This window comes from Cupressus sempervirens, chromosome 5 (assembly GCF_028749045.1).
Source record: "Cupressus sempervirens isolate cs-2001-9-10 chromosome 5, ASM2874904v1, whole genome shotgun sequence".
NCBI lineage: Eukaryota > Viridiplantae > Streptophyta > Pinopsida > Cupressales > Cupressaceae > Cupressus > Cupressus sempervirens.
The window spans coordinates 202,240,728-202,265,413 of NC_143122.1; the positions used below are offsets into that span (position 1 = coordinate 202,240,728).

A 24,686-nucleotide genomic window follows, 5' to 3' on the forward strand; every position below is an offset into this window, starting at 1 on the left:
ATGATCAACTAACTCATACTCTTCTTCACATAAAACACATTTAAAAGGAGGAGCAATACTGACCCTATCGCACCGATCACTTGTTAGAAACCTATGTTTAATTGCTAGCCATGCAAAGCACCCAGCCTTAGGTAACACTAGCTTGTTCTAGCAGAACATGAAAGCTCGAGAAGGGGATTTTTTCAAATCAACTTGTTCAAGAAGTTTATATCCTTCCTTGATTGAATAATTACCATTCTTAGCTAGAATCCATGATAATTGATCCTCATTCTTCGACACAAAAGCCTATCTTTCTAATAAATTAGTTTGAAGCCACTGTTTACACTGAGTATCTAAAGGGAGTTGATCATGGTCTTTCCATATTACTTTCCTTCAAAAAATACATACTGCATCCATAAAGTGAATAACAAGATTAGCCCACTCTATTTTTGTAATGGCCATAATTTTTTGAACATTTGGCATTACAATTAAAGGAGGTTTCCCATTCCAAGAATCACCCCAAAAATTAATTTTATTACCACAATTTAATTCCCAGGAAATGTACTTAAGAACAATGGATCTAGATGCAATCATGAAATTCCAAATAGCAGACCCCTTAGGAGGATCCAACATGGAGAATATTCTGTGTGGATCGTTATTATCTATGTATTTCTATTGCATTATTTGACACCATGCTGACTATGATTTAGTGTACATATGCCAAACCAACTTACTTCCAAACACTTTATTCTTTATTGTTAGATCATGAATTCCAGATCGTCCTTAAGTAGGAATATGTGCCATGTCTTGGAGAGAAATAAGTGGAATTTCCTTTTCATTTCTCAAATTTCCATCCCATAGAAAACCCCTAATAAGTTTTTGAATTTTTGAAATGACTAACAACGGTGCTTGCATGACTGCCAATTAGTAGTTTGGGATTGCAGATAGAACTAACTTAATAAGAAAGATTTTTCCTAATAATGACAACCATCTTACTTTCGAAGAGATAATTTTTCTCTTAATTCTTTTGAAGATGTCATCACAAAAGCTTTTCTTATTGGATCGAATAAAAAAAGGAATCCCAAGATAGGTGGATAGTAAGAAATCCTCACAAAACCATAGAATTTGCACTCTCTTGTCTGATATTACTTTGTTTGTATTAATTAAGAATTTTTTTGACTTTTGAGGATTTATTTTCTACCCTGAAACTTCTGAATATTTGTTTCAAATTTTCTTTATCTGCTTAGCCTCTAAATCTAGAGAAGTACCAAATAGTAATGTTTCATCAACAAATAAAGAATGCATGATGGAAATTGAAGTGCCTTCAATTTTTTCTCCTTTCCACTTGTTAGATAAATGATGGTGCTTAATAGACTTGATAAGAGCTTTAGCCATGATGATAAATAAAGCTAGTGACAGAGGATCACCTTGCTGATCACCTTGCATGGAAGGAAAGAAGCCTAACACTAATCCATTAATAATAACTAAAAACCAAGCCCCTGAAATGCATGCATTAATCCACTTACACCAATGTTTAGAGAAACCCATTTTTTGGAGAACTTGAAAAAGAAATTTCTAGCAGACTCTGTCATATGCCTTTTGCATGTCTAACTTGATAACAAAATTGGAGGACAGATTACTATTGATGGAATGAAGGACTTCGTGAGCTACCATTGCACCCTCCATTGTTTCTCTACCAAGAACAAAGCCACCTTGTTTGGGAGAAATTATGAGTGGGAGGATTTTTTGAAGTCACAAATAAATAGCTTTAGTGATGATTTTTTATGTCAAATTGCAAAGTGAGATTGGGTGAAAATCTGCAAAAGTTTTGGGCTCCTTGGTTTTTGGAATGATTGCAATGTTTGTAGATTTGAAATATTTTAGCATAGATTTAAAATTTTTGGATTCCTCAATGGCTGCTAAAAAATCCCAACCAATAAACTCCCAACAACTCTGAAAGAAGAGAGTAGTAAAACCATCTGGCCCTAGAGCTTTGTCTAGGGGGAAGGAGAAGACTACTCAAACTTCTTGAATGGTGAATGGGGCTAGAAGCTTATTATTCTCCATGGGGGATACCATTATAGGTATATGCCGAATGAAATCCTCAACTTGAGAAGGCAAGGGCAATGGATTTTCTACTAGTGCAAGAAGATTCTCAAAGAACTTGACACCTTCATCTCTAATTTAATGAGCATTAGTTAAAATAATACCTGATTTAGAATCCATAATTTGAAATTTTGATTTAGCTGCCCATTTCTGTTGGCCAGAAGCATGAAAAAAAATTGTGTTTTTATCTCCTTGTTGTAACCATACTTCCCTAGATTTTTGTCTCCAATATTCTTCCTCTCTACTACCCAAGTCCTCCCATTCATGCTAAAGATCTTTTTTCTTAACATAAGTATCATTATCCATCCCATACTAAATTATGGAGCAATGAATTTCCTCTAGTTGAAATTTGACAACCTCTTTCTACTTGAAAATATTCTTAAAAACTTGATGATTCCAATTTTTGATTTGCTCTTTGACATGTTCAATTTATTGGCAAATTGATGCATTTTACCCTGAGAACAGAAGGAGCACTAATCCACCATTTCTTTAATAGTGGAGGAAAATGTGGGTGATGCAACCAGATACTTTCAAATTTAAAGGATGACTTATGTTGACTATGATCTAGTGATGTAGATTGATCAATGTTTATGGAAATTGGAAAATGATCAAAGTCTGGCGAAGATAATATCTCTAAGTGAATGCAAAAATTACGTAATTTCCATTCATGAGAGAGAAGGAACGTATCCAATCTAACTAAAATTTGTGCAAAGCTAGACCTCTTGTTTGTCCATGTAAACTTACCATTAGAAGGTTGAATATCCATTAAATCATTGTTCTCAACAAATTGAGCAAAATCCTAAACGGTTTTAATGGGTGGACAAATGCCACCAACTTTCTTTCTTATTTTGATTCAAGATTGCATTAAAATCACCCCCAAGAATAACTTGATAAGAATTTCAAAGCTGAATTAACACTGATAATTTATCCCAAATTTTCAACTTGTCTTGAGTAGAGGTAGGACCATAAACATTAATAAAGTAAATGAAACATTGAAATCTGACACCTGCAGCATTTGCCAATTTGTGTGTTGTTGAATAAGATGTCCCTATATTGTTAATGGATTTCATAGAACATGACCACCAAAAGCTCTGATGTTGGGAGAGTGCACTGGGGACCACCTTGGCCATTTAGCCATGTTTTTTTGAAATGTATCTTGTGAAAATTTTGTCTCTTGTAACAACACAATATCATCTTTCATGGATTCAATAAACTCGTGATCCTACTTCTCTTGTCAGAGGCATTTATGCCTTTGACATTCCATGAGATAATTTTCATAGTTGAAAAAGAGAACAATTTGTTCTCCTCGTCACTTGCTTGTTAACAATAAATTTTTCATCTAATGTGGTTTGAATTTACCTGAAGCAATCTCAATTTTGGTCTTTGATCCCTTAGGACACCCTCTTCATTTGGGTGTCTTGGAAGTTTATAATTCAAGAGAGGGAGACTAAAAAATTGAGTAAGTTTGATGAAGATCAAAACTATTTGGATTATTTTGAGATTGAGATTGAGATTGATCCTTGCAAATCTCAGTTTCCCTCAAAATGGTCTCTTCAAGTAGAAAATTTGAATTATCTACCACTTGTTAAAAAATGAAATCTTTAGAAATGTTTGGATTATTCTGAGATTGACAATCAGATTGAACCTTGCAAGTCTCAAGTTCCCTCAAAATTGTCTCTTCAAGTTGAAAGTCTAAATTAATCACCACTTGTTGAACAATGCAATCCTCAACACCTAATGGATCCTGATCAAAGCATGATTCCAGAAATGAAACCTTTTTCTCTACTTGACATGTAGTTTCTACAAGTTCTACAATCTTACAACTAGAGGCTTTCTTTGGGGTGATTTGACTGTTCCAATACTAAAATTCTTTGAGCAACACATCAAGATCATTATTTTCCTAATTTTTTACATTGAATCCTTCTTCATTTTCTATATCAAATATTATATTATTAGCAATTTTAGATACAATCTGATTTGCAATTTGAGGAGTTTTCTAATCAGAATATTGGCTCTTAGAAAGAAAATTCCTTGTTTTGTGACAAACTAGTGACAATTTAGAATGTGGCTGCTCCAAGCCATCCAAATCTGGGTAATGCAAAGAAGGCTTCAGTGATGGGAGATCATCAAAAACCTTCAACCTAGCTAACAAGCATTGGATGAAAGGCAAGAACAACTATAGGAACATAGAGAGTTTGATTGTTGTGGAAGAAATCAAACTCTGGTTTTCAACTGGAGGAGAGACAAACTAAGAAGAAGCCATAGTATCCATATTATAGGTCAGTTTTGAGTGAACTTTGTGTACACATAAATTAGGGTCTGTGTTATAATTTGGGCAGACTTCTTGTATGTCTTGAACTAAATTTTGGCATTGAGTATTAAAATGACCCAATCTATCTTGAAACTTATGAACTATTTGTTCATTCTGAATTGTGATTGACTAATCCCATAAACCCCATTGAGAATTTATAGTCAAATGAGAAGGAAGAGGTTACCACATATCGAACAACAAATAAACTCTCACTTCCAAATGTGGGTGATCATAAGGTATAAGGTCATGTTTGAGGAAGATTCCCAACTTGTTTGCAAAGATTTTTATAATTTGAGGGTCCCTATACTCGAAAGCCAAAGAGGGAAAGGCAATCCAATATGGCATAAAGGGGATTTTGAAATATTGAGGCTTAAAGATGGGAATCCAAATCATAGTAAAGAGCCCAGACCCAAAACAAAACCAACCTTTTTGCTTATGCACCAGATCTCTAGATGCTTTTGAATCAAAAATAGCTACAAAATACTTTAATTCTAAAACAATATAGAAAATCTCCCTTTAATTTGGTCAAAATGAAAAACCCCAATCTTTAATAGTATTGATAAGAAGAGTTTTCTTTTCATTCATTGCATCCATGATCTTAGAGAAATTCATCATTAATTTGTTCATTATGTCCATTGATGTCTTTGCATCTTTCAATGGGCTATAATCCTTATCAAAATATTTAATGAATTATAAAACCATATAATAAACTCTCCACTTTTCTTTCTTGATTTCTTGCTCTTGCAAAGAAAATTCATTTCTTATTACATCTTTTCAAAAATAGAATTGATGCTCTTGAGCACTAGTCCTAGCTCTCTGTCTGAATATATTATAAAATCCTTCACTATCATTAAAATGAGCATGGGATATTTCCATTTTTTAAATCTTATACAAAAACAACCAACCGCCCCTTGTAATGATAAACTGATGAGCTATTATGCAAGATGGGAAAATAGAGCCTCTTGATCTACCAGTCAGTTCTGCTTCATCCAAACCACCTAGTTGCCATAACATCTCAGCCATTCCTAACTTAGGAGGTACCTAGTATGGAAGCACATGCGAGGTTCCTTGGAATCCATATACTCTAAAAACTATTCACACTAGATATGGTACAATATTTTCCCAATTATGAAAAACTTTCAAATTGCTAGGGTTATCCATAGGCCTAATGGAATCTAACAATGCCTTGGGTATCCTAGGATTATCTTTCAATAACAAGTTCCTCAGTCTAGATGCAAAATATCTATCAAACCTCACAAAATTGGCCTCCTCTGCATCCCAAGTCATATCTCCACTCCATAACTAAGCTGGTAGAGATTCCCCATCATGTTCTCTTGTTAACACCATCTCTTTCTCAAAAAATGTAACCCCCTTGTACAAAAACATATGCATTAACAAAGAGTAGAAACAAAAGGTTTTCTCATTTTTTCCTTTTGCAATTCCAATCAATCCTACATGAATTTATTTTTTTAGAAAGGATGCAAAATCAAAGATAACGTCCACTCCAAAGGAAGAAATTTGTACCATCATGTACATGATCTTTACTGCCACAAATTCTTGCTCATCTTCACAAAAAACCTTGCACAAAGTCATATATATATATATATATATATATATATATATATATATATATATATATATATATATATATATATATATATATATATATATATATATATATATAGCCCTAGAATTGAAGAACTATTTCTTAAAAGGCTCTTTGGTTAATGTTGTGACAAAAGTTAAGTTTCCAATTGGGACCAAGTGTCCTCTCAATGCTCCCTACCTAATTTGATCCTTGAGGGACAAGTATTCCTTTTCCAATCCCAAAAGATCAATGACCTCATGATAATCTATTATAGGATTCATTTCAAAAGCTTCTTGTATTTCTTTTGTACTAATTTTCACCAAGCACTCCCCATCTATTCTCCTTACCATCCTAGCTACAGGACCTTAATGATGGGATATAGCAGTGAGGAGGTCTGAATCCATGAAGACTCCAGGATCTACTAACTTGCCTAGGTCAAAATTCCAAATATTTTTGTGGGAGGCAAACAATTTCCTCTTTGAAAACCATTTTTTAAATAATTGTAACCCTGTTTTAGAGGTCATAGAATCCCGAATCCAATTTCCCTTGTCAAATAATTCATCTACAACTTGGAGCCTAGGATTTGCGAGAACTAATTTATTTATTTGGGCAGACTCATTAGTAGATTCACTTAATTTCTATAAGAAATCATCATGGATATTTCTACTAGCATATTCAACCTTCCTAGAAAAACCCTTCTTTGGAGGCATATTGAAACAACAATAAGGAGAATACCATAATTCTTTAATTATATGTAGATTAAGATACTTACTTGGCCTTTTCACTTCTTTTCTAAATGCTGCAATGAATCCTTGATACATAAAATTTCACGGCTCAATAAGGTGAAATACTAGGTTCTTCAACAAGTCCAAGCTCTAAGAATTCAAGAAATATATTTTTAGGATAAATTTCTCAACTATCCTTACTACATTCTTTATATTAGCTCACATGAGAAGCTTTTAATTTCCATAAATGGGTTGCAAAGAAACATAGAGTGGCATTCCCCTTTGAGTTTGAAAATGGGTCGTCAATCTACAAAAATCTAACGATTAAGAAATAAAACGCACTCTGACTTAGCTTCAACCTTCCCACTTGGTAGTCAATCCAATTGAAATTTTCCATATGTATCCTTTTCCACCTCAATGGAAACTTGCATACCATTCATTTATGTAACTTGACACATGTCGAGCCCTTGCTATGTCGCTATGGGTAAAGATCAAGCAGTTTCCCTTAGTGACATAATGACAACCTTTGATCTCTTACACATCAGACAATCAAGGATGATACTATAGAACTTCTTTGAAAGTGGGATATCATGCTACATGTCGATCTCTCACTATGTTTCCAAGATTAAAGACCTTGCAACTCTTGTTGGCGAAAAAGTGACACTCATTGATTAATCTTGCATATGATGGTAGGAAATACAACAACCATATAATAACTAAGATGGGCCCATCGGACATGTGTCTTAATGTCAATATGTCACTAAGGGTAAAAACCATGTAACTTTTTAGGGCAAAAAGGTGACCTCCATCAATCTTTAAAAGAACTAATGGTGCAGACAAAACATCTTTTCTTTGTAAAGCATATCCTTATGGCAAATGAGAGTCTGACATCTGGAATCCATTAGTGACCTGGAACCTGTGGCACTTTTTGCAAGGGATGGTCCCACTATATTCCACGTGTCAAGCCTTCACTATGTCTCTATGGTTAAAGACTGAGAAATTGTGGATAACAACATAGCAACAACCCTAGATTGAATTTGAGATCAAATGTGGATATAAGCATATTGAAAGACTAGCCTTTTATCGCAAAGAACCAATGGTACATTGACAACTATCATCTCACTGTAACACATCCATTACCGAAAAAGAAAAATGGCCCACATGACCATGTGTCGAGTCCTTGCTATGTCACTATGTCCTTTGGTGACAAAGCAACAACCCTTGATCTTAAGGAAGATCAAGGGCCATCATGACTTAACTAATTTTTAGACATAAAACATAACTTGCATAATATTTTTAAAAAAATTGGTTTATAATTTCAAATGGAGACTTAGGGTAAAGTTAGGAAATGAAAATAAATTTAAAAGGTACCCAAGAAAATAAAAGGGGCATTCAAATCATTTTATCCCACACATTTATTTAAAACCTAACTCAAGGGTTTTTTGGGGCAAGAATTAACATTGGAAAAACAATATGAGATTAGGGATTTTTTTGGGATCAACAAAGATTAAAAAACAAAACCCTAATTTTGAAAGAGAACTGGATTTTCACTAGAAATTTTTAATACGTGAAAAGCCAAGTCAATAAGAGGTTTGTCCTGTTAAGAGCTTACAAGATTTATTCAATCTACCTTGATTAAAGGACTTGTCCTCACAACTAAGTGAGTACTTTGCTAAGAGATTTACAAAAGTCTATTAAAACCATTGTGTTAATATATTTACACCCTGAAACACTTGATAGAATGTATTAGTACATGATCCTTCAGTTTTCACTACAATGCTAATGATAGATCTCCTCTATATAGTTTATGACCACTTATATGATATGATTAATCTCTAACTTTGCACTTCACTACTTCTCTAGAATACTCGGTCACTCTTCCTAATTCACCTTCACACTTTGCATACAACCAAACACTTAATCACAAATGCTCGACACCTAAAAAATAGGTCATTAACCCTTCTTAAATAGTCATTAGGTGAAGCTTCTAGATCATGATCAACAATCTAGATTCTTTTTTTTTTGCTAAGTCCTTGAAATTTTGTGATTGGTTAAACTACTTGCATAGGGATTAATGATCCTTACTGTAATGTGTAATCACCTCCATAACTAACTCCTTGATCATACAAAAGCATCTCCAACACAAAAAAAATGGTTTACCTCAATGTTTGTGCCATTACAAATAATCATATCAAAACTAGCTTACTTGAGACTTGAACTTGTTGACACTTAGCCATGTTTAAATTTTTTTGTTGTCACTTGGCTTCAACTCTACTCGGCACACATTATTTCACTCAATCTCTATCAAACTTGGCATAAGAATGAACTTGGCTTACATACTCTTCCTTAGCCAACTCAGTTGATACTGGAGTACTCAATGACCATAGACTTGCTTGGTAATAACTATTGCCTCAACATAAATTAAAAAATATACAAGTCCTTTATTACATTTCTTGGCTTGTATAGGATGACTCAGTTGTAGTGATGATCGACCAACATTGCCTAATGAATGACTACGTGTGTTGCACTAACCTAATAATATCATGATTGCATTGAGGCTCAACAATGTCCCCCTCTGATATTAGTGGCAAAAACACTTTGTCATGATCAAAGTTTACATATCAAAAAATAAATGTAAGTACTCCCCCTTAGGATATACTCCATAAAGATAACTCGGTCAATACATGGACTTTTTTACTTCCAATTTTCAAAATCTTTTTCAAAGCCTTTTAATATACACACCTCTGATTATCAGACTAACTAACTAGTACACACAACAAAATGTCAAAATTTGCATGGTGATGGTTTTAATCATACCTTATTCATTCATTCCCCCTTGTTTTTGTCATGGTTGTTTTTGTTTTCAACTAGGGGCTAGGAAGCATACCATATTTTTCCAAAAATGATTCATGGGACCTTAAAATCATTGCGATGGTGTTGTCTCAATTTGTCTTAAGTGCATCAATAATGTCATCAACTATGGATAGTTTTTTATTTCCCTTAATAAAATCTTTAGCAATCTTCATATGTTTTTGCATGACTAGCAATTGTGTAGTCAGCAAATCTTCAATAGTGAGCAATGTGGCTCTTATTTTTATCTCTTCCTACAATAGTTCAGATTGTTTTCCCTACAAAAAATCTTAACCTTGAAAAATGAATAGAATTTGAACTAGCATCCAAGGTAAAAGTGCTTGCACTCCTTTATAAATCAACATCTATTTTATCCATTTGATCTCTTATTTCCTTGATAAATGTTATAACACAATATAGCTTCCCAAATAATGAATTAATATCTTAAATTAAATTTTCAACATTATTATCTTGGTTAGAAAGTTCAACCATCTTTATGGCTATCTTGGCTGAAACTTTCTCCATGACCTTATTGTCATATTTTCATTCAACTCTTTCCATTAGCTTATGTTGAATATTGACATCAAACTGATTGACCTTATCAACAATTTTCAGCAATTCTTCATGAATGGAGACTTTCTCATCTAAATCATTAACAATGATAGTGTCAAGTAAAATATCCTTGGTATCATACAAAACTTGTTTTTGTTGTTTCTCTCTCCTTAGCTTAGCTTGCTTAGCCTTTCTAGCAAAAAACTCACTCAATATTATCATTTTTTCTTCACTCAAATTTGATTTATTCCATCTTGGTATGACAATATCTTCATCTAAGTTAATTGTCCTACCTTTTATGACCTAGAGTGAGTGTATATGCTTCTTCTTCAACTTCTTGACTTTAGAATCTAGTGTGCTTGAGTTCGGCACATTCAGTTGCAAACCCTGGGTTTGAACTGCCAAATTTAGCTTGTGTGAATCTTAGGTAATGTCATCTTTATTTCCTTCTCCTCTCATTTTCTTCTCCTCTAGTGTTCTTTCTTGACTTGGTTGTAGTGTTGATACATTTGATTGATCTTTCACAATAATTCAAATTTTACTTGTTAAACTTAGTGTTTCAGCCTCTTATTCTCCCTCTAGCTAAGGTTCTGAGGAAATTGTATGACTGATTGTAGCATATTGATATGCTTGATCTTTAGATATCTTCTCTCCTTTATCTTCTTTTGTAAATTATTATTTCCCTTTGTGATCTGATCTTCTTTTTCTTGCTCAGGTGGCTCATCATCTATAGTATTGGCCGACTTGTCCTATTTCTTAGCACCTTCACTTTGTGCATCACCTTGACTAACCTTTTGTTCAATTGTAAATGTAGGAAAGGTATACTTGTTTGGTTTTGTGTCTATAGTTTTTCTACATACTTTTGTGACCCCTTTCTTGATTATATGCTTATGTTGATCCTTCAACACACCTTCTTCACACAACTTCTCATACACCAATCTCACTTCATAATCTCCCACTTCTTGAACCTTTCACGTATAGCATGACCTTACATAATGAATTATAATCACCCTTGGTGGAATTGATGATAGTGCACCCAAGGAATCACCCTTCATTGCAATTTTAGGGATTTCCTTATACTTAGTCGAGGGACATGCATCATTCTTAACTAATTGATAATTACTAACCTCTAATCCTTTCTTCCTCACACTTGATGATTAATTAGTTTTCATTTCTTCAAATTTAGGGTTTTGATCATGAACTTCTGTGTAACTTGACAACTACAACTTCTTCACATTTCACAACAAATGTTGATGACACACTTTGAACCTCCTTGCAATCTCTGCTAAATATTCTCTAGTCACTCAAACTCACTCTACTCTAGATAAAAAATTGAATTCTTTTTGCTTGAAATGACTTAAAATATCTGCTATATACCTCAGAATTCCAAATTTAAGGACTCATTATAATTTTATACTCATAGTGAGTGACATATAGTTGTCATGGCCAATATAAGGAAACTCGGTTATCATACTTCTGAACTCCATCAACTTGGTCAATACCACATCTCGGCCTCAACTACCATTCTATGTCAACCTATTAACACTTACAAAACTTTTAATACTAATACTTGGTCAATACTAAAAGTTCAACTTGGTATCAACATACATATCTTTGTTCAAACATAAAATTTGTCCTTGTGCATCCTTTAACATGTTGATATGGGCTTCAATGCATTCAATCTTAAGAACTGATGTAAAATTTAGCAATTTGAAACTTAGTTCCATACATACTTATTTGCTTAATTTGTAGTAGGGGAATCACTTGGTCCATTGGATTGGGTGATCTTAACATTATTTGCACTGCTACTTTCTTCTTCTCCCTTCTTCCTCCAAGTTTGATTTGTATGGCTTCTTACTTGTTCAACTCCACCTATTACTTTGCCCTTGTCTTGTTCATGGTTGAATAATAGTACTCAATTCATGCAATTTCTACTTAAGTGACTAACCTTATGATTGTGGTATCACACTATGCCACCATTCATCTAGCTTTTGGATTTTCCTCTAAAATGTGTTCTTATGCAATTTTTTGCAATATGACCATACTCTCCACACAATTTACAATTGTACCATGTATCATAATCACAATTGATCTTGTTACCTTACCTAGGTAAATTATCTTGATTCTTAGGTATCCAACTTTTCTTAGCATTAGATTTGCAATCTTGTACTTTGTGACTATACTTCTGACATGAATAATAGTATCCTTCAAATCTAGAAGTAGTTGATGTCTTACTGACCTTTTCTCTACACTTGTATTCTTGATTTCCTTGTTTATAGAATTTGAAACAATATTCATTGAATTTTGGTTTAGAGTTTGACTTATCAAACTTGCTCATGTAGACATTTGCTATGTGACCTAGTTTTCCATAGTGATAACAAGTGGGATTCTTGTTCTATGGATTTACATTCCTTTGTTCTCCTTTCTTAGATGGCTATTCTTTCTTGGTATATCCTAGTCCAAAAGTATCGAGAGGTCTTCTATGTGCTCTCATCTACTTGTCAAGCATTCTTATTGCTTCTTTAAGTTTATTCATCCTTTCAATGAACTCCTTCTCAGATTTCAACTCATTCTTCAATATGAAATTCTTGGATTTCATATTTATGATCTCAAGTTCCCTTCTTGTGTTCTCTTGAGTAGCTCATAATAGCTAATTGACCATGTCAAATTGATTATATGTCAACTTTTTCACTTTAGTAATCTTTTCATCCAACCTTGTAGTCATCTTTCTCTTTTCTTCTTCAATCCTAGCTTTGTCATCTTCAACCCTTTTCTTTTGTCTAGTGACTTCACATAGCCTTACTAATATCATTTCATGTTCTCTTTTCAATACTTTTATTTCTTCATTCAAATTGGTGTTCCTTTCCAGTAGATCTGTTATTGTTGCATTAGTGTCACTTTATTTTCTTTCATTTCATATGTCCTCAACACTTTATTCTTTGTATTGTGTGTCATGTTGTTTGATTGCCATCTCCTTCTTTTGTTTTAATATCTTCCTCAGTTCCTCTTTAGCAACCTTGAATTGCTCCAAGGCAATATGCAAATCAATCTTCTTGTTCTAAATGGTCTTTCCCAACTTATGGGCTTCCATATTCAAGATCTTGTTTCTCAAGTGGTTAGACTTCTGATAAGAGAACCAATGCTCTGATACCAATTATTGGAAATGTAATGGGAAAGTAAGATATTGAGAGGGGGGGTGAATCAGGATCTATTAAAACTTTAACACTCCAAACATTAACCATATCTTATAACTTTACCATTAATCCTTATCTCAACATTTCCATTAACAAAATTAAACATTTACTATAATTTAATTACCATATCTAATATATACTTGCATGAATAACACACATAACATATGACACAAATATTTGGTTATGCATAAACCCTCCAAGGTCAAGGTAAAACTGCGATGAGGATGACACCCACAAAGCCTTCACTATTACAACAAGAAAGTTTGAATGTTAGGGCTACAAATTTTATCACTTTTGATGATCTACCTTGTGAGGGGCCTTCCTTGTTAAGAGCTTACAAGACTTATTCAATCTACCTTTATTAAAGGATTTTATCTCACAACTAAGTTAGCACTCTACTAAGAGACTTACAAAGGTTTGTTAAAACCACTCTATTCATAGATGTACAACCTAAAACTCTTGTTATAATGTATTAATATTAGATCCTTTGGTTTGGACTACAATGATGATGACATATCTTATTTGTACAATTTTCTACCACTTCTTTGATCTGATTTATCTCTAACTCTACACTTCATTGCTTCTCTGGAATGCTTGATCACTCTTCTTGATTTACCCTCACACTTTGCATACAACCCAACACTTAATCACAAATGTTGCACACATGCAAACTTGGTCATAAACCTTTCTTAAATATTCATTAGGTGAAGCTTAGTCCTTGCAATTTTCTAATTATAAAAATTGTTTGTATAGGGATTAATGATCCTTATTTGGAATGTGTAATCACTTCCATAACTAAGTCCTTGATCATACAAAATAATCTCCCACATAGAAAAATGGTTTACCACAATGTTTGTTCCATTACAAACAATCATATCAAAACTAGCTTACTTAGCACTTGAACTTGTTGATACTTAGCTTAGATATTGGGAAAATTTGTTGTTGTAGACATTGACTAGTTTAGCAAAGAAAATCAGACATGTCTTGTGTTCATAACTATTGAAGGAACTTGTGGATTTGAAATTTTTTCATTGAGGATAGACAACCCCACCTTTTCTATTTATTGTTCATAACCTTCTAAAGATTAACATAGTATTTGTTCTTCTTAGTGCTCAATGTTCAAGATAGTTGAGGTTGAATAGAAGCATTATATTGGAGTGCCTCTTTATAATTTGGACAATTCTAGGAAGTAAGTTAATTCTTCTATCTGGTGATTCTTATATAGTTATGAATGACAATATCAACATCACTAAATCATAGAGTATGAGGTGGTGCTTGCTTGACTATTTTATAAACTAGCGCATCCATTGCAACCCACAAACATAAGTCAATATTCTATTTCTTGCTACAGACTGAGCACATAGACATCTTCAATATTTTCTCTTGAACTATGATTACATAATTATTTCTTTTAATACTCTTGGGTTTGTTGAGTACTAACATTTTTGAAGGATGTGTTAAGTTCTTCATATGACATTTTTGCAGATAATTTTTTAGTGATTGATGAGTATTTGAGTGAATCTAATGTTCATGAGAATATAATTTTTATAGAGAGATTATCCCCATTGTTAAATGGAGAAATGAATAATTACCTTGGTAGAAGCATAAAATTGGATATTAGAAGAGAACCAATACTCAGAAGAAAGAAAGAAGTAGAGTGGGAATGTTACATTGTTAGGGGGGATGATAACCAGTGTTCCATTCTCATTTGAACCATATCTAGAGGAGAGATGGAAGACAAGAGGGACCTTTAGAGTAATATTTGAATAACATCATCTTATGTGATACATATGGACCTTCATTGGAGCAACTTGTATGAAGGATGTTAATTTCCAAATGGATATTCTCTTAGAAAAAGAAGAATGATGCATTAGGAATGTTGTTGAGGCATATTTTTGAATCTATGAAATAAAGACAAGTCAAGGGGCTCTTCCTTTGAAGAGGGAGAAGATTGCAATGAAATGTTGTTCCAATATTGAGATTGGTCATTCAAATGACCTTGTGACATAGTCCAAAAGGGAGCAACTAGAGGATTTGTGAATAAATGACATCCAATGAGTTTGGTTATATTTCTTAGTGGTAGCAGATTGTGATGGAATTTTTTGGTCATAGTTCTTCTAAGAGGAAGAGTCAGCATTCAGAGTGAGTATGAAAATTCATCATAGAAAATCTTGAATGGGAAGTCAATAGAAAGAAACATGTATTGGAAGCTTCAAATAGAAGACACATTATTATGAATGATTGTTATCACCAAGCCTATGGATAAATATAAAGCTTATTGAATTCACTCATGTTACTATGAAATCAAAAAGGTGTATTTGTGTAAAAGAAACTATTGCTATGAATAAGAATAATGTCATGTTCAGAACTAGGAGATTTTCTAAGGAAGTAGATCATGGAGGTGGTTTGTAGAAAAAGTATATTATCACAATAATATGAATGGCTAATATTCTCACCAAGCCATACCAAGTGAAGTTTTTTCATTTGGAGACTATCTTGGAGTTATGGAAAATGAAGCCCTTGCTAAGGAGGAGTCTTAGAATCAGTTATTTCTTGAAATATACTTTTATTGGATTCTTCTCTACAAGAGAGAACCTTAAAGTAAACTTTTGTAAAATTATTTGGGAGTAGATATGGTAGATCCACCATTTGATATTTTGGATGTGAAGGCAACACCACGTGAGAGAATCTATCATGATTTTATGTAAATTGTTTATGTCATGTGTGTCACACCATGAAAACACCACATGGGAGAATCTATGGCGATGTTGTGTAAACTTCTTTGTCATATGCATGACTCTATGAATTTATGGGCCCCATATATAAATTACTAAAAGGTGATCATATTTTTGATAATATACACTTGTATTCAACATTGTAAGATGATGAATTTACAATCTCTACTATCACGATGAATGTCATGTTGACTTGATATTCATTGGCATGTCTTGATAGTTGGTATCTCGTGTACTTATTGATAGATATCATGTTGACTTGATATTATTTGTGTATCAATATGTTCCTTATGAGCTAATCATAGTGGATATTATGTGACATAATATTTGTGGATATGCCATGATGAGTTATGGTAGACATCATGCAATATGGTGTCAGTGCACATACCATAACCATGATATATGAATATCATACTGACTTGATGTTCAATATACTCCTTGATACCATAAGTGAAGTGATATCTAAATATGGAATACTTAGTATCTCTTGAGCATTTTGATGGATATCATGAGACATGATACCTATTGTAAATCATTATGTTATGGTAAAAATCCTACAATGTGACATCAATTCTCACACCATAACTAAGATATATGAATTTCATGTGACTTGATGTTTATTATACTCCTTGATATAATGAGTGAGGTGGCATCTAATTTTTTTCATACTTAGTATAACCTCCCTAGCTAAGAGCAAGTGTTGATATATGATAATGTCAGTAAGATTATATTGAACACTAATTTCTCATATATGTGAATGTATGTTTTGAATATATTCACATGTACTTTTCATAATATATTTTTGGAATATTCTTGAATAAAGACTAGCATAATCATATGATACTAATATGAACTTGATGAATACACACACACACACACACACATATTATTATTGGGCTTCATAGAATAATGATCGGTTTAGGCATATTGCTAATGATATGACTAATTACTTGCTAGTTAGTGTATACTAACAAATGCGTAAATGACTTTCCATTGAATAGTCATGACCAATCATGATTGGGCTATTGAATATAATGTACACACACACACACACACACACACACACACACCATCATTTAAAGGAGTATAGGAATTTTAATTGTAATTGATAAATTTTCTATAACTTCCTACACTTAGAAGATAACCATATTTGTAGAAATAGAGAACTATCCTAAATTTAATAGTTATTTCACTCCTTGATGAATAAGCCTTCAAGAATTAGAATTAATTCCTTAACTTATTTTTAGGAATTTTAAAATTCACCATGAACATCCCAACATTTACCATGAATTCTATTGATCAAGTTCCAACGCTCACCAAGAATGCCCTTGATCAATCCTTGACACTCATTAAGAATGTCTTAATCAAGTTTTGACACTTACGAAATGTCTTCAACCAAGCTTTGAGACTCACCAAGAATTTCATTAATCAAGCCTCAAAAATCACCAAGATTTTCTTAATCAAGTATTAACACTCACCAAGAATATCCTTGATCAAGCCTTAACACTCACCAATGATATCTTAATCATGTTTTGACACTCACCAAGAATTTACTTAATCAAGCTTTGACACTCACAAAGAATGTTGTTGATAAAGTCTCCACATTCACCTAGAATGACCTTTATAAATATTTGACACTCACCAAGAATATCCTTGATCAAGATTTAACTTGAACCAAGAATGTCCTTAATCAAGTTTCAACACTCACTAATAATTCCCTCTACTAAGCATTTATTGGATCAATCTCAACATTCAATTTCACTAAGAATGTGCTCAACCAAGCATGACTTAGATCAATCTCAATGTTCACAAATAATTCCCTCCACCAAGCACAACTTGGATCAATTTTGACATTCACTAAGAATGTCCTCCACTAAGCATGACTTGGATCATTCTTTACATTCACTAAGAATTCCCTCCACCCAAAAGGGCTTGGATCATGTTTTCAAAAGGTAAAAAAATTATTATTACTAACATAAGGTACCTTCTCTTAGATTATGATTTATCTATTCTGATATAAACAACTTCTCTCAATCACCTATTCTTATTTAAGAACTCCCTTTTGTCAAATCTAAAATGGATGATTGTTCTTCTTATCTATTATTGTGCTAGTCTTGCTATGATTTTTATATCTCATTGAGGAGATACATTTATTTAAAAGAAATGTCATTTAAAAGATCATATCTCCTAATTCTTTTCATATTGTTTTAGCAACATCTATTTTTCTACTCATAAATCAAATATCTCTTTCCATATGAGTATGCCTTCAATAATTCATAATTCCTTAAGCTCCTTGTTGTCTTACAAGAATACACTTTTTTGTAATTGGTGTATCGTCCTAAATTGGAAGAAATTTCAATTTAGTGGTTGTTTAGCTCATCTTTAGTGTGTTTGCATTTACACTTGTTGGTATATAGAAGCACTAAGAGGGGGTGAATAAGTAAAAATAGGTAAACCACTAATCTAATTATCTTAAAGTAACTTCTAAAACACACATCATATAAATGTTGAAATGAAAGAGAACTAAATAACACCAATCAACCACACATGAAACACACATAACACACTTATTTTTATACATGGAAACCCTTGGCTAGAGGGAGAAAACTATGGTGAGTATGAAACTCACAAGCTCTTCATTGTAGTAAAAAGGTTTTCCCTATTAGAAGCTACAAATATCCTTTCTATGGGTTCACCTTTTTACGAGTGATTTGTACAATACTAGGAGTAAAACAAATAGATACTAGGATTCTATCTCACTAGAGGATTTAGAACTCCCTCTAAGATTCCACCTTGTTAAAAGGATTTACCCAAAGAGATCTATTAGAGTCCACCCAATTAAGGGATTTCCCTCGTTGCAAGTGTTAGGGAACAACAAGTTGAATTATCTATAAGTAGCACCTCTTTCTTGTCAGATCCAATCTACTCTATCCACTCTGACACTGTTCAGTTATTAATCTCTACTTCACACCTTTATCACAACCTTTATAATCATGAAATTCTTCTACCGTAATCACCACATTCAACATAGTTTCTCTTAGAACAATAACATATAAATACTTAGTCATGATTATGCTTAATCTTTGCCATCCATTTAAATTTCAAGTTTCCTATGCATATACCACATAAGATTCACATCTCTCTATACACCTAATACATTTTTTATCACCACCTTAAGCAACATTAAGGTTTTCAAGTGATATTACCAAGAAAAATTAGAATATGTTTGAGATTCTCCAACTTCTTCTCGAATCCACTCTTTATACTTGTTTCCATCAAACAACTTCTATCTCATCACATATTCATATGATTAAGACACATCATCTTATCTTCTACTCTCACCACATCAATCTTACCAATCACACACCAATGAATCTATCATCAGTAGCTCAAGAACATAAGCTATATGTCCAACCATAGCTTCTAACACTGACAACCCTTCTCATCATTCATCATTGTGTTTTTTGATCAATCGTGTAGTTTTTATACATCTCATAAAAGATTTAACTATGACCACTATACTTTATTCATAGGAAATTGTGGTCACCACTAAAATGTCTAACTTATTATTTCTCCTCCCACATAGTAGTTATAACAATTAGCCATTTTCCTTCTCATTGATCACATGCCTTATCTTACCAATCAATCCATCTTTGTGATGTGATTGCATTGCCATCAATGAAAACCAAATACTCCACTGCTTCTGAGTGCTCCTCACAACAAATCAATCTCCATCAATTCTGATGTCATTGCTAATAATCTCCCCCATTGGCATTATTGACAAACTCTATGTGAAAATGATTTTGGTCAGAGCATCAATATGAATTGTTCTCCTTTTAGTTATTACTCCCTTACGTATATATTCTCCATATTTCTATTTGCCTCTCTTCTTTGTTACATTTCATTTTTACATGTAACCTATTCTCCTCCTTTGTCAACAATGACAAAGGTGACCTTGTCTTTCCTTTTTTTTCTTTTAAACTATTTTCCAATAGATAACATATCAAAGAATTCTTTGAAATTTATCTTGGCTGAATCTAGTGATTCCTTCCATGATTTCTTCAAGTGTTGTATCATGACTATCCATCCAAGTAGATTAGTTGCTAATTCTTCCATTGAATCCAAAGCACACATATCAGGTAAACTAAGTAGACCTTCAACATTCTTCACATTCTATTGCATCATCTCTATTGTAGGTGCTAGATAGGACTATAACTCCAATAGAATAGGTATCCTCATTTCTTGTTATGTTTTTATTTTCTTTACCTTGTGTCTTATCAACTTCACCATTGTATTATATTCTATAGAACTTGAGATTGGATAAAACTATTCAGTTGATGTGTAAAGTTCCTTTTGTGGCTCACTATTTCTCTTCTCCAACTTATTGGTAAGATCTATTAGTTTTGATATTGTGGTCATTATTTGACAAACATACTTGAATGTGACCCTTATTTCATCAACTTGTTATGATAAAGTCTTCCTTTCCTTGCCAATATTTCCATCAAATTTTTAGTTAGATCTTCTTCTCATAATTGTTCTTTGTCAACTTTATTATATTTTTATTTGTCTCAACTACTTGTCCTATAATGGATTTGATCAATGTATCCATTTGATCAATCATACTTGCATTGAGATCATATTCCACATTAGGTACTAAGTCTAATATAATTTCTCAGGTCATTTTCCTTAGTCTAGCTTTCATGTTCTTTTCTCTCATTATATCCCTTTCATCCTTCATCTTCAACTTCTCTAAATATTTCAAATATTTCCTTAGGGCTCAACTTTGTGATGTCTACTATCTTTCATGTGTCATCTTGTCCTTCTTCCTCTTCCTCATCTAGACTGACCTTCATATTAGGTTTGTTCCTCTTCCTTTTACTTGTACTACTAAAAAATGTCTTCATTTTCATTGTGACGGATTCCTTAACGTCTTTACCATTTTCTTCTTTTTGCTCTATCATTGGTTGATCATGTTGTACCTTTAAATTGTGATCAACTTCTTTATATGGAATATCTTTCATTTTCATTGTATCTCCATCGGTTTGATCTAATTATTTTTGTCCCACGACATGAATTTTTTTAGGAGTGTCAAGCATAACTTGATCAATAATCTATGATGGAATGTAGGTTTGAGTAAGAACTAGTTTATCTATTTTTGTCTAATACTCAGCTTCCTCCTTTTTTACCTTTAGTTTCTTACATGCTTCCAGAATACTTGTTATGCACATCACCATATAATCACCTATTATATCAACTTCATCAATTATGCCAACACCCCACCCCACCCAACAAAAATAAAAATTGTTTTCCTTATTTGTAGGTATAGATTTATAGGTTTCAAAGCCATAGAACTCATATTTACAAAATAGGGCTTTAGATTGCAAGTTTATATCTAAAACTCCAAACTTCGTGTATATCAAGTAAGGGAAAATCTCATTGCTTAACTAGGTCATCCCTAAACCTATTTTGACCTAGACCTAGGAAGTCATCCTTGTCCTTAGACCTCCAATGCAGAATCTAGGAATCTTAGTTGAGAGGTCCTGAATCCCAAAAAGTTTCAAGTATTGATTTTTTTTTACAACAATTTGGAAAATCTAAGGTTTTTCTCTACACTATATTTCAAGGTTAGTTTCATTTTATCATTTCACATCATCCATCATTTAGTTTTAGATCTTATTATTGCATGCTTTTTTCTTCTATGCAACTTTATTATTTGTGTCTCAATTGTTTGATTTACTTGCAATTCATAACAATTTGGTTGAAATCAATTTACATGATTATAATTAGTTGAGCGTACCTTGTTAGAAAGTGTCCTCGAAGTATAGATTTTGATTAGGGACATAGATTTGGCATTGGCACCCTCCATGAGTTGCGTTGATCTAGTTTTAGCCCCTTTTGAGGGATTGTGCTTGAAGGTCCTTCTTTCACTTCCCTAATGTGGCATAATAATTTATACATCAAACTTAAATAAAACATAAAAATGCATTTAGATTTTAATGTTACACTTGATAATACCCTAATGTTGCGCTCTAGGCAAAATTTGGACCACAAGCCCCAAGAAAATGTCCCCATTGGCAACATATACCTTGGAGAATGGGCCAAATTTTGAATGGGAGTTTAGGAAAATAGGGTAGGTGTTGACATATTAGTTAAGTTTTTTATTAGTGACATACACTTATTCAGATTGTAAGTATCTACTGAGCTTATTGTATAGTTAACAGTGTTTACCAAGCATTTCAGTTGTTGTCAAGTTCTACAGTTGCTACCAAGTCCTTTGGACAAATTTTGATGTTTACCAAGTAGCCATAGTTAGCATGAAGATCAGTAGTGTAAACTAAGCATCTCAATGTATGTCAAGTTTACCAGTGCAAGTCAAGTTGTGCAGTGATTACCTAGTTTGTAGTTTATGTGATGCAAGTCCAGTGTTAATCGAGCTACTGAATGTTAGCCAAGTGACTTAGTTTATACTAAGATCAAGGTGATAGTGTTTATCAAGCTATGCAAAGGCAAATGAGTGATTTAGTTTATATGACAAGTTTCACAATATCTACCGAGTCACCAGTGCAGACTAAGTTCAAGACTACTTGAAAGTGATCAGTATGGACTGAGCTTCTACATCTATTGAGTGGATGATGATGTCGAGCATTGACAATGGATGTCAAGTATCAGAACTTCACTGAGCTAGTCTTCAAAGCCAGAGTGTCTACACTTGAGCCAAATTTGTAATATTTGTGTAAACTTGTATAGTGGCTGACTTTTTAATTTGTATAATTGGATTGGTATATATGTAGTGTATTGTATCACATCCAATGCAAGTAGTAACAATGAATATGTAATGTAATCTTAAGATAAGAGCCGAAAGTGTGAATTACAAAGGCTACAATAGTATAAGGAGTAGAAAAGATTCATCTATCACAACAAGGTGATTTATACACTTAAAGGAATCTAATTCAGCAAACCAATTTGCAGATTAGAGATTAGCTATTGTTTCATCCTAATAGGTGGATCAGTCAAATCCTTTAACAAGGTAGACCTAACAGTCTTTTGTAAATCTCTTTACTGAGTACATACTTCATTGTATGTTTGTAAATCCTTTCACAAGGTGAACCTAGCAATCCTTATTTCTCCTAACAAGGTAGATCATTAGAAGTGATAAATGTAAGCCTTAATAGGTCAACTTTATACTATAGTACTAAATCTTGTGGGTATCATCCTCACCCCATTTTTACTTTCTATTTGAAAGGTTTCTGGGTCACCAAATCTTTGTGTCAAAGTTTTATGAATGCTTTCATTTTTTCAATTTCTTATGCATACAATTAGATCATATCATATGTGAAGGATTAAATGCTAATTGGATTGTTGGAGTTAAAATTGTAGAAGTTTTAGAAGTTACTAATTCACCCCTCCCCTCTCAGTAACTTAGCTTTGTTAAGAATATTTTCAAAAATTGGTATCAAAGCATTGTGGTTCTCAAGAGAAAGTTTAACAACTTAAGCAAAGATTAAAGCCATGAAGATATTTAGACTTGACAAAGTTATTGGAAATGAGAAGCTAGATTTGGAAATGGCTATTGCCCAACTCAAGAAAGAAAAGGAGCAACTCTCTCAATCCCTAAAAAGAAGAAAATAGCTTGCGATTCAAATGAATGATCATCTCTACATTAAAGAAAAGATTGAAGACCTTCATTCAAGCAATCCAGATGAAGCAAATGAAGCAATCAAAGAAATCCTAGAAAAGAATGGTTCCTTACAAGAAGTAAGAAAACTAAGAAGAGAACAAGAAATTCAGTCAGTAAAGCCATGTGAAGTCATGGAAGAGAAAAATAAGATAAGAGAAGAGATAGAAGGAAAGAACAATGAAATCCAACACCAAACCCTTCAACAAGAAGACTTCATTGATCAACTCTCCAATGCAAATGAAGAAATCATGAGCCTAAGATCTAAAAATGAAAGATTATGAAATGATCTAAACTCTAAAAGCCAAATCAATGAAAGAATGATGAAATCCCAAGAAAACATGAATCAATCAAATGAGAAAAATCTCTATAGACAAAAAGGAAAAGCGAGAATTAGATATATAGAAAAAGGAGAATCATCCAAGCAAGGAGATCAAAAGAATCAAAGACCTACTTGAAATCAATGTGGTAAGATAGTTCATACTTATAACAAATGTTGGAGCAATGGAAAAGAAAAATTCAATGGAAAGTGCTACAATTGCAATCAGCATGCTCATAAGGCTAATGAATGCAAAGATAAACCAAGATTTGAAGGCAAATGTCACAAATGCAAGAAGCATGGGCACAATCATTAGAATTCAAAACCAAGATATTAAATTTGGTAGAACAGATTGTGAAAACCATATTTGGTTGGGACTACAACACCTGGTGCAAATGTCATTATTGTGGAGAATTTGGACAAATTGGAATGAATTGTGTAAAGCATCATTAGAGGAAAAGAGATACTACTAAAAGATGTTTCATTTGTATAAAACTTGGTCATCTTTCCAAGAACTACATGAATACCTAGTAGAATTGAAGATGAAAAGAAGGCAAAAGCTGATAACATCTAAAAATAGATAAAATAGTAATGGGTTCCAAAGTCTACCGAGAATGAAAGTCCAAGCAATGATGAACAAGTCACTCAAGAA

At 32.9% G+C, this 24,686-nt stretch overlaps 1 pseudogene; it reads right to left on the reverse strand.

Moving 5' to 3' along the window:
* LOC149555113 (transportin-1 pseudogene) overlaps positions 1 to 21,067 on the reverse strand; it is a 36,978-nt pseudogene extending 15,911 nt beyond the window's left edge.
* Positions 21,068 to 24,686: the final 3,619 nt, after the last annotated feature.